Here is a 13283-nt window from a genome sequence, read left to right as displayed (position 1 = left end):
AATGAAACTGTCCAAAAAAACCAGTGTAAACAGAAGAACCTTTACAGACGACGATATTGACGAACTGATAGCATCGATAAGGAGCGTAGACATGGAAGACACATGTATAAACAGAATGAATAAAAGTAGGAGAATTTACCACCCTGACAGAATAGATACATCAGACCCAGGATACAATGTAGAAGCCGCCAGGAGGTTGTACAGGCAAGGCAACAGAAATTGGGAAGAACATAACTGCAACAGCAATGAGAATACGCTCCCTAAAAACGCACCGGTAAAGGAAGAAAGGAGAGTAGAGAAATGGGACACAAATACAAAACAGGGAATAGTTAACTACACGCAAAACAGGGAACAGAGATTTGGGAGGACGTATACAAGGAGGCTAAGATTCCCCAATATAAAACCGGAAGATTTCGACAAACAAGAAGAAGATCGAAAGAAGAAAAGGGAAATTGCTAAACAAATAGGGACCTTAAAACCAACACACAGCTCAGGGTACACCAGAAAGGAAAGAGAAGAGGGAAAGAAACACGGAGACGATAAAACAGAGCCCTCAACCACAGAAGATGTTAACATAATGTCCGAGGACGAATGGGAAGGTTCAGTTAACACACAGGAAAATAACAAAATAACCGAAGTTCAGAGCAAAGATGGAAAGGAAGAGACAGAAGAATTAGTCATATCTGAAATAATAGGAGCGAACGTAGAAGTAAAGGAAAATAGAATGGAAACGGAAATAAGCGACCCAGGCGAAACGAAACAGAGGAAACAAGAGAAGAAAAACAGAAATATCCGGAGAAAGGAGAGAAGTGGGAAGAAGTAGAGATCAGGAGAGAAAGATAAGCGGTTGCCCGCCAAAGATATATAGATATAAGAGTAAATTTGCATTTTATAAAATTAAAAAGAAAAAAAAAACACAGAAAAGAAAATTAAAAAAAAAAAGAAACTATCACAAATTTAACCAGATAGATTTATCAAACTAGAATACAAACTCATAATATAAATTTTAGCGAACATATAAGACACAAATCAGGTAATAATCAGATCAATAGGTACAAACAATTTAAATACTATAATTAAATTACAATTAACACCATTTACAGATTATGTCGTGTAATATAAAGATAGACTTTTGGAATGCCAACAGTCTGAAAAATAAAATAACGGACGTATTTAATGTAATAGACGAATATGACATGTTATTTATATGCGAAACATGGATAGATAGAATACCGGAAAAAAATATTAAAGGATATATAGTAGTGTACAACACAATACCCGATTTTGAAAGAAAAAGAAAAGGGGGTACACCAGGAACTGGAATGCTAGTAATAATAAAGGAAGAAATCAATTTTAGAATCAACAACGAACAATACGAAGTGAAAAAATTTGAACTTATCAACTTAGACATACTAGACGAAAAAGACGAAACAATTTTCAACTTAGTATTCCTATATAGGAATACAGAGAAAGAAAACTGGAGAAATTTGTTCAACAAAATAGGTATCAAGGAAGACACAATAATATTCGGAGATTTAAATGCCAAGCACTCTGCATGGAATTGCGAAAGGCAGGACACATTGGGGCGAGCGCTGGCTCAAATCCTAGAGGAATGGGAAATAGAAGTACTCAACACAGAAACAAAAACAAGAATAGGACGTTATACTAAACCAACATAGATTTGATAATAACAAATCCACTCTTAGCAGGCAATGTAATATTCTCTGAATCCAACGTAAACCTAGGATCGGACCACCAAATCATGAATATAATCTTGGTTTCTAACTCAAATATAGGAACGGAAGAAAATGATCAGAGGATAATCAGACAATTTAGAAGACTATATGGAAGGAAAGATAGAATTAATTGGAAACAAATTAGAATGGGACAAGAAAACAGAAAAGAGGAAATAATAGGACGATTTAGAGAAACAAAGGACATAAACAACAAATATAAGGTATGGACAAACGCGATTAAGGAATTCATTAAAAATTCCCTAGACAAGAATATAACTAGAGATAACAACATAAATAATAATCTACAAGGTACAGGAAGAAAGAAAAACAGCAAAAAAACCACGCAAAAAAGAAAAAATACTGGTGGGACGGAGAATGTAGAGAAACATGGAAAACATGGATGGAAAGTTGTAAAAATGTATGGAAAACAAGAAAAATGGAAGACTTTGTGATAATGGAAAGCATAAGGCAGAAATAGTACAAAATGAAAAGAGAGAAAAAAGAAATCGCGTGGAATACATTCACGGAACAGATAGCAAACGAACATGATCTGGGAAAAATCTGGGATAAGGTGAAAATTATCAAGAACTACTATACCAAAGAAAAGGCGATTATGAATAACAAAACCAGAAAAGAGTTAGAGAAAATAGAAATAGAAAACCTAAAACAGAAAAACTATACCATAGACGACCCCTTCGAAGGGACCGAAGGAAGAAACACGGAGTATGAGGTGGAAGAGGACCCGATGTGGTTCCAGAAAATAGAAAATATAGAAATCCTGGTAACAATAACATCGCAAAAAAATAAATGCTCAGCCCCAGGAGACGATGGGATAGAATATAAAACAATATACGAACTGACACAGTATACGAAGAACCTCTTGTGCGAAATGATCAAGACAAGCTGGGAAACAAAGAAAATCCCACAAGATTGGAAGGAAGGAAGAATATGCTTCATGAACAAGCCCAACAAGGCGGCGTTAAGGCCCATTACCCTAATTTCCTGTACAGGAAAAATAATGGAGAAAATCATAAACAGAAGAATATCTATGTGGGCAGAATCCTCCAACAAGATAGATGAGTCGCAGTCGGGCTTCCGAAATAGAAGATCAACCACCGATAACCTAAACAGAGTAGTATCAGAAATTAAGTATAACAGGCTAAAAAACAAAGACACTGTCACAGCATTCGTAGACATAAAAAGCCCGTATGACAATGTAAATCTCGGTACGCTAATCGACATCCTAATGGAACTAGGATGCCCCAGAAAAATAGTCAGGTGGATAAAGGAATGGCTAAAACAAATAGAAGGGTTAATATCACGAACAGTAATGGGGTAGATTATAATATACCATGGAAAATAGGGGTACCACAGGGGGCCATAATAAGCCCAATTTTATTTAATTTATATATAGCAGGTATGGAGAAAAAGCTAAAGACCGAAAAAATAAAATGCCTCTTATACACGGACGATGTGGCATTATTAACAGAAGGGAAGAAAACGGAACAAATTAAAAAATCAATTGAAAAAGGTATATACATACTCAGTGAATTTTTGGACTCAAGGAAATTAGAAATCTCGGAAGAAAAAACAAAAATCATGTTTTTCGGTAAGCAACCGGAATCCAACAATATCAAGATAAAGTACAAAAACACAGAAAAAAATGTAGAAGTGGTTAACATTAACAACACCTTCCCCGGACTTATAATAGACAATAAATTAAACTTTAACGAACATATGGAGATGGTCTGTAACAAACTCCGGAACAGACATAGTGTGGTTAAATATCTATGTCATGGAAATAAAGGTATCAAGCAAAGTCAGGCCATACTGTTAGTTAAAGCACTTATGTCATTGGTAGTAGAATATGGATCGTCAATATATATGACACAAAAAGGACAGAACAAACAATATGAAAAACTGAGAAAAGCAGAAACGGCAGCTATAAGAACAGCAATGGGATATAGACTCTCAACTCCATTAAAAGTGATATATATAGAAACAGGATGGATAGGACTAAAAGAAAGAGCGGCCTACCTGCCAGAAAGATATTGGGTAAAGCAATTCGAGAAAGGTAAAGACAACAATCCAACTCTCAAACTATTCAGTAACATCATTTCAGAATTTCGAAACCTAACGAGGAGACAGAGAAGTAATAAAATAACAATCATCCCAAACGCATCAGAAACAGCTTTCTATGAGATCTGGAAGGCCAAATATAAAATTGAGGAAAGACAATTCATACAAGAAAAAATAGAGAAATGGAAAAAAGCAACAAAAGTAACACCAGACAATCACAATAACAGGGACATTATACTAGATACAGATATAGGTAGACTTGTAGAAAATGGAGCAATTCCAAAAAGAAGCATAACAAAATTTATCTGTGACAGGTATGAAATCGATAACAGAAGTGTAACAACGTTATATTCAGACGACAGCAAAATACCCAATGCCAGAGCCAACGAAATTGGCCTGGTAGAGCATAAAGATCAAGTATGGACGGAAAACAAAAGAACAATTCAGAACAGATGCACAATCTTCACGACAGAAATGATCGAAATACACTGGGCGCTAGAAACAGTCTAAAGAAACTCGGAAATAAAAAGTGGTATAATTCTCACGGACTCAATGTCATATCAATCGGCAATTAAGGCTCTAGACAACATGGTAAATCTAAGAGAGGACAAAGGAGACAATCCGTGGACGTATAAGACGTGGCATTTAATGGACCAAATTAAGGGAAAAAAGGTGATCCTTGACTGGATTCCAAGACACATAGGAATAGAGGGAAATGAGAGGGCAGATAGACAAGCCAAAAAGGCCACCGAAGAGGAACCAGACGAAAGATACAATGTACCAGCAAAGGAAATTCTCATCCAGATAAAAGAGAAGTTTTGGAATAAATTTAGAGAAAAAATGGTAAGAATAGGACAGGAAAAAGGAGCAAAATTCTTTCAGGAAATAGGTCCAGATATCAACAGAACAGCATACAAACCATGGTTCCAGAAGTTTAGAAGATCCCTCGACAGAGGAACCATAAGAGGAATATCCAAAATTAGGGCGAATCACTATAACCTCAAAGAGTGACTCGCAAGAAAAGACATAATAAATGACGGTATGTGTGACTGCGGACAGAACGAAGAAACCATAGATCACGTTCTATTCGAGTTCGTGCTCTATAACGTGGAAAGAATGAAGCTCAAAGAAACCCTAGAAGAGGAATTAAGAATTACGGGAGAATCCGTGATGGAACTAATTAAACTAAACAAGAAGAAAATCTACAAAAGCATAGTCAAATTCGTAAATGAGATTAATAAAAGACTGTAAAGACAAATAACGTAAAGACTGAAAGCAACAAATAAACGGAAAGACTGAATCAACGCGTTAGCAAAAGTTAACATATAGGCAATATATAGAAATAAAAATAGGTCAATACCAATAATTAAAAGAAAAGGTATGCATAAGGACAAAGGTTAAAAATAAAATAGGATATAAGATAAAGAAAAAGGGCAACCGCTTACTAAGCTAAGAAAAACAATAACAATAAAAGGGGTTTATAAAGAAACAGAATTAGAAAGAATGTAGAACCTAGGTTAGCGCTTAGAATTGAACATAAGTGATCAAGGGATGTGATAAATAGGATACCGTCCAACAACAAAATAAGTATAAGAAGTAGATAACAAAGAATAAGAAATGCAATTGAATACGATAATACTAAATGTACGATACTTAGATTATTAAACGAGTGCAAGTAAAATATAACGAACGAACACAGCGATAGAAGATAAAATGTAACAGTCGAGACAGGAATTGTCAAAAAGTATTAATAGTAATAATAAGATATAGTGTAACTAGGATAGTACGATCAGTACAAACGCGGTAAACAGGGGGATAGTATATAAAAGAAGTCGAATACAAGTTATTGTGTTATATAAATATATAAGATGTAAGAGTAAGTCGTATAATAATCAGACCATTATATTCAGATCAACTTTAAAAAATGTAATAGTATATAAGTTTAAAGTAGTTATAAGAAGAAAAATGTAAAATATGTAAACAAAGACAATGCAGAATGGGAGTTCTTCCCGGGCATTTTAAATAAACATATCAATCAATCAAAACCATGGTTATACCATCTCTCGGCCCTGTAAGCGAGTCAGAAGGCTACGATCGGTAACCAATGACACCCGATTAATTCGTCACGGCGTCACTGCGACAATCGCGCCGTTCTCCTGAGCGACCGCACCGTTAGAACGGTTAGAATCAGTGTGATTATAACCAGTACAATTACCGTTAACCGCTTTTCTTTGTCTATCACGAGCAGTGCGCTTATTAATAATCATATTCTTCTGTAAATAATAGTTCTAGGAAATTAGTGTAAAGTACCGTTCGTGTGTGTGTTTTAAGATAAATTTATTACAAATACAGACTCTTCGAGTAAAATACTCGAACCGAATACAAGTGTATTAATCGTTCACTCCACCGAAACCTCGAAGTCCAAGCCTTCGTCAAGACTGTTCCAGCACCTTCATCTCCAAACAAATGTGCTCTTTAATTTACACATTTTGCATAATTCTTCATATTTGCTCATTAATATTTAAGAATATATTCGAGAATATATTGAGTGACAACAATTGAAAATGGATGTACCTTATGTTTATCTGGTCCTGTAATAATTGAACACTACTTTGCGATACATTGATACAGTTTAAAAGCCAATAAATTCTTTTTTATATTTTGTTTAAATTCGAAGAACTATCGAGTTGTTCGTCGAATCAATTTTCATAGCATTAGTACTGTCGCGAGCGATAATTAGAATCGCAAGCTTTGTAATTGGTATTTATTGGAATTGTAATTGCTTAATTGCTGTAATCGCTCGGAAGCTTTGAAACGTAACTGATTTATACGGTATTTTGTATGATTTGTTTATATTTGAGAAGTTCGCGACTCAATGGAATGACTGAAACTTGAAGCGCATAGTATACTAGCGAAATATTGGTATATGTTTTCGAAGAGGAAACGTACAATTGCAGTTATTACACGAATGTAGTCGTACGTAGTACACGTGGTTGCGATCAATGTTACATGTGCACTCCAGTATCAAAATGATGTTGTTAAAATATGTGTTTGCGGCTCGAGAAGATAAAAGTCTTTAACACTTGTATCATTTAGATACTATTAATATTAGTATATTTGTATTAAACATTATTAGACAATATTGGATTATATTGATATTTTACAATACATAAAAGACCTTTCTGTCTTCGCGTCTACACACGCTTCTTCTCTGTCCTGGTGGCGCCCTTTTTTTTCTAATGCGCACTCCCATTTGTCACATCTGGAAATGCGCACGCATGCTCACGTAAAGGCTAGCATACAAAAATTACACATATCTTAACACACCTCCTTAATTTTTTGCTACATACCCTTTTAAATTATTCTTAGAAGCGATCTGAAATTTTCAAATTTATTTCTCCCTAGAGTCTTCGTCAAAATATCGGCAATATTCTTTTCCGAATCTACTTTTACAATTTCAATTTTTTTATTTTCGTAGCATTCATTTACGAAATGGTAGTGTACTTCAATGTACTTAGAATTTTTTGTCATGTTCCTAAATTTTGCTATCGCAATGGTTCCAGAGTTGTCTTCATAAATTTTTGTTGGTGTTTCTAACTTTACACTAAAATTCTTCAAGAACTTTTGTATAACTTTGATTTCGCTTACTGCTTCTGATAAAGCTACATACTCCGCGGCTGTTGACGATTTTGTCACACTGCCCTGTTTTCGGGCTTTCCAATATATTGCATTTCCAAATAATCGTATTATGAATCCTGTTGTGTATTTTCTATCGAATTTATTCCCAGTCCAGTCAGGGTCAACAAAACAATCCATGACATCAGCATTCAAATTTCTTTTATAAGTTAATCTTAATTCTTTAGTCAAATACAAATATTTTAGAATTCTCAATGCATATTTGTAATGAGTCTCGTCGTAACTATTTTGAAAACGACTTAACCAATTTGCGCTATAACTAACGTCTAATAAAAAAACTTCGAAAAAGTAAAAAGATTACGCCAAGTACATGAAAAAGTGGAGGACTCAAGGAGTTTTCATAGAAAAATAGACGATCCCCATAAAAAACTACAAGAAAATAGAAAAAGATGTGAAATCGAAATGAGCTGCCAGATGATTTGCCTAGATTTCCGCGGCCTGGAAGTCAAATGCTTGGCGTGGGCAGGCAAGGTCAAGGTGTCGATGAATAAGAATTATTTTAGAACGCAAAACAATAAAAGTGTACTCATAATATTGTCAGAGTTTTAAATTGACAAATTATCTGAAAGTCTGTGAGAGAGAAAGTATGGGTTTTGATAATCTAAGAATGCCTTGCCTGGCCGCGCCAAGCATTTGACTTCTAGGCCGCGGAAATCTAGGCAAATCATCTGGCAGCTTATTTCGATTTCACATCTTTTTCTATTTTCTTGTAGTTTTTTATGGGGATCTTCTATTTTTCTATGATAACACCTTGAGTCCTCCACTTTTTCATGTACTAGGCGTAATTCTTTTACTTTCTTGAAGTTTTTTATCGGATCTCACTTCTTCTTACAAATAATTTATTATATAGAATCTATTTTAAATTTATAAAAATAAAATTGATATTTCTGTAAACTCTACATAAGAAGTCTAAATTATTATTTGTTTCTTTAATTGAATAGAGTAAAATAAAGGGAGAGGGGATAACGAAAGCGAATATATATATTATAGTCTGTGCGCACTTGCGCTGTGAGTGGACGAAATATGAACTTCAAATTCGGGATTTTGTTAACAGTTTTCTAGTAACTTTCTTAGGGAGTTGGATCTCCTTATACAGTTTTCATGGTTGGAAATCACCGAATTTTACATTGTGTTACACAGTGTCGCCTTTGCACTTTGCTGGAAAGCACCTTCATGTATTGGCAGCTCATTTCGATTTCATATCTTTTTCTACTTTCTTGTAGTTTTTTTATGAAGATCTTCTATTTATTTTTTTTTTTTTATTACTCCTTAAGTCCTCTACTTTTCCATGTACTTGGCGTAATTTTTTTACTTTTTTAAAGTTTTTTATCGGATGTCACTTCTTTTTTCAAATAATTTATTATATAGAATTTTATAGCTATTTTATATTTATAAAAATAAAATTGATATTTCTGTAAACTCTACATAATAAGTCTAAATTATTATTTGTTTCTTTAATTGAATAGAGTAAAACAAATGGAGAGGGGATAACAAAAGCGAATATATATATATATCAATTTCACCTCTGTCGCGCCACGTTTGCCCTGAAAATTACGATAACGAGAATTCGTCACGGTTACGATGAAACTGATATCATCCAGAGTTGTCTATGATAATTTCATATTCGATAATCTTCGATCAACTGATCCAAACTCGTCACGTAAAATTGCACCTACGGGGAGTAAAAAAAGAAACGACGCACAGTGGTTCAAATCGGCAAAAATCCAAAACTGAAAGTTATAGTTTAGAATCGCTGACATTGAAATCTCGTAAAGGAGTAGAAATGTAAAAAGAAAATGTCTCCAAGCATCATACATTTTTTTTTATCACATATTTAACGTCGCATCAACCTTTGGTTATTAGCGACAGTTTCTTATGAGGTTTTCTCCAATGTTAGATGTTGGTCCATATATGTGCATCTTTAAGTAGCTTGTAACCATGCTGGTTACATACGATCACATAGACGATGAAGGGGCAATCCCCACTCATGGAAGGCCTGAATCCTACGTTTCTTCGTGAAGAGGAGAATTCGGGATAGTCGCAGCATTTGACACGCGCGCGCATCGATCCGCACTCGATATCCGATCAAGGGGGATCGACGCGCGTACTATGAGCTAGTCAAGGGGTATTCCTTATCAGAAACCGGGAATCGCTTCTACGAGGAGGAGAAATTAGGAGAAGTACCCTACCAAAAGAGGATGCGTGCGCATCGATCCCACTCGATCCTGAATCGAAGGAGCTCGATGCGAGAACTAGGACCGGCACACTACGTTTGGAAGCGAGCGCGACAGCACGTACAATTTCTTCAGCGAAAACCGGTATCCAATCGAGTGATCAAACCGATCAAGTAACTTAGTCAAACCGCCTAAATTACTCTCGTTGCATACGCGTCTCAAACCGAGGAGTCACGAGCACAACCGAGCCGTGCCACTCCTGCATTGTGATTTGTAGTGACCCCCAATCCGGCGTGACCACGTAGTAGTCAAAAGCAGTAAATTCACGAAGGCATGCAACGAGAGCGAGTCTGTGTCTTTTGCTGAAGGAAACGGGCGGGAGGTGAGCGTTTTCGGGTAAGTTGTCACAGTAGGATTCCGCGGAAATCACGATCGGATTCGCACTGCTGAAATCAGGCGTCCGTCACCGGAGAACACCTATAGCTCACACTCGTACCCTTTGGTGAACTCCTAGGTGTCACAACCTGGTTTCGGCTTCGTACAAGTCTCCACCTGAACATCTCCTCCGAGAAATCGGCCAAGTGGGAAGCTGCTGCGACAAATCCACAATCGTGCATTTGATCACGAAGTGAATCCTGAATGCGCTCACCACTTCTCCAAACCGTGTGTATTCGGTTTCAAGCGTAGCAGTCTCTTAAGAAACACGTGCAATCTCGTGTGAATGCGAATAGGCATTCAGACGTCTGTGTACAACGAACTTTGGGGTTTTCCTAAGATATATCTCGCAATCGTTGCCCTGTCATATTAGCATTGATAGATAAAGCGTTCCAAGCCCGTTATTCGCGTTGCCATAGATAATATTGATTTCAAAGTATCGTTAATTTGCGATAAATCAACGGACGAGTGTCTCTAGTTTCATATCTGTATAGACCATATATATACAGGGTGTCCCAAAACTCGGGGAGGAGCCGGAAATGGGGGGGTAGCTGAGACGATTCTGAACAACAATTTCCTTTGCAAAAATGTCGGATGGGGCTTCGTTAAGGAGATATTAAGCGAAAACCCCGACCAATCAGAGCGCGCGTAGACCGTTGGAGTGGCCGCGGTAGCGAAAGCTACGCGCTAGGTCGATGCTTCGATGCACGTCGAGTCACTTGTTCGCGTACAAGTGCGGCCACCAGCGCGTAGCCTACGCTACCGCGGCCGCTCCAACGGTCTACGCGCGCTCTGATTGGTCGGGGTTTTCGCTTAATATCTCCTTAACGAAGCTCCATCCGACATTTTTGTAAAGGAAATTGTTGTTCAGAATCGTCTCAGCTACCCCCCATTTCCGGCTCCTCCCCGAGTTTTGGGACACCCTGTATATATATATATTTTATATCCTCTGCGAACTCATTGTGATACTAGTCATCGTGATATCCGTCGTTACTAAATTTTACAGAATATATTTCATTAATTACCAGATATATCAGAGTTTCCAAATTCTTTAATCACCCCTCAGAACACTTCGCTATCCAGTACCTGGAGGCACGAGCCCTCAATTTCTTCCATTTACTCCAAACATCCGAGCTGAAGTTAAAATTTAGTGTCTATCAAGAGACTAAATTTTAACACGGTTACAAGCTGAATTGTTTTAAGTTTTCTTTCGTGCTCCACGCTTCCTTTAAACTAGTGGGTAGTTCGTATTGTATGCGGAGTGGTTCCGTATTTTTACAGGTAAATATTATGTGTTCTATTGTTAGAATTTCGTTACACGTACGGCAGGTGGGTGTAATGGTTTTCTCAAGTAGGTGTTTATGCGTGTATTTTGTATGTCCAATTTTGATGCGCGTGATTTTGACTTGTTCTAGTCTGTTGAGGTGTCCTGTGGATAATTGTTCGAAAAAGTCATCTGTTATTCTATAGATTTTTAGTGTCTTTTCTGTTTTCCAAATAATGCTCCAGTTTTTGTTGTTGCAATCGTGTAAGTGTCTTTTAACATCCTGCAGAAGGATCGGTATTTCGTGATTGGTGCTACTATTTGTTGCTTCCTTGGCTGCTAAATCAGCTTTTTCGTTTCCAGGAATACCTTGATGAGATGGTATCCATGCTATTGTTATTTTCGTTTCTTTGTTTTCTGTTACCTCCGAATATAATTCGGAGCAATTTCGTTTTGTTCTAAATTATTTTGAGTCGTTTCAATTGCACTTCTTGAGTCACAGTATATTACGGTTTTATTAAATTGTTTTGTTTTTATAATTTCAAGTGCTTTTAGGATTCCTAATAATTCTGCTGTAAAGATACTGACTTCGTGGGATATGTTATGTTTGTTTATTTCGTCGTTGTGGATAACGACTAATCCCACTTTTTCTGCGTATTTAGATGCGTCGGTATATAATGTGCGTGAAGTTAGCTCCGCACATTTTGAATTTTTGATTTTTTTAAATTGTGCTACATTGTGCCACGTCTGTGCCTTATTGTGGCGTAAACCGCAACTCTGTAAGTCAAAGCGTACTTAAGAAAATGAAACAAAACAAACTTTTTGATAGCCCCGCACTTTTGGAATTTAGAGTTTTTCTTTTTTATGCAGTATTGTTCTATATTTGTGCTGAATAGTACCGTAAATAAGAGATCACCACCAACGATAACACCAATAACAATTAAGAAAAGAAATAAAACCGAAATTATGCTACCCCCGCACTTTTGCCAAAACAAACTTTTTTTCTACAGAAAGATGCGTACTAACTTGTGCTACATTGTGTCATTGATAGAAACTCGATATCCCTATTCATTTTGCAGATAAAAAATGTTGAATTTTAAGGAATAAAAAATTTAAGTTGTGTTAAATTGTGCTACTTACAATACACGAGACACTTGCGTTAAAAATTGAGATTAGCTCGAGGGTCAATAAAAATTAACAAAAGAAGGTGGGGGGTGGTTAAAAATTTTTATATTTTCGAATTTTCTTTGATTGTCTCGAAATTTTGTGCTAGACTAGCACAACAACTTTTCCTAATTACAATATCTCGTCAGATCGCTAAATTTCGCAGCGTTGGCCGAGTTATGAATCAGACGTTAAGAATTCGCACTCGCTTTCGCACGCGCTCCTGTGTAGCGAAGTACAGTAGTCCCTCGATAAATGCACAAGCTCGGTATTGAAAGTGTGCATTTATCATGGAGTTCCTACATTGTTTGATCTTTGCCAGCAGCTTCGAACGTAGAAAAGGACGGCGAATAACAAAAGAGCACGGAACGAAACAATACTAATGCAAGTATGAAACTTTTATCAACAGATTTATGACATCTTTCTGAATAAAATGAGACAAAACACGATATAATTTGGATTATATTTACCATGCATCTTTTTTCAGTTGTTGATACATAATAAGTTGTTACAAGTAAATATGTTCCCAATTATGTCGTCTTGATTTCAAAAGTGTGCGGATGTAGTATATTACCGATATATTAGACTCCATTTTTTTTTTGTATTAAATTTTTAGTTTATAACACGTACTGTCTTCTGCACAATCCTCAGAACCAATCCTACATATATTATTTGTCGGTATCATACAGTGAGTGTGGAATGTATTCGTACACTGATCAATTTCCCAAAAAATTT

Source organism: Hylaeus anthracinus, unplaced genomic scaffold (assembly GCF_026225885.1).
Source record: "Hylaeus anthracinus isolate JK02 unplaced genomic scaffold, UHH_iyHylAnth1.0_haploid 11982, whole genome shotgun sequence".
NCBI lineage: Eukaryota > Metazoa > Arthropoda > Insecta > Hymenoptera > Colletidae > Hylaeus > Hylaeus anthracinus.
Note: the sequence above shows the minus strand (reverse complement) of the source record.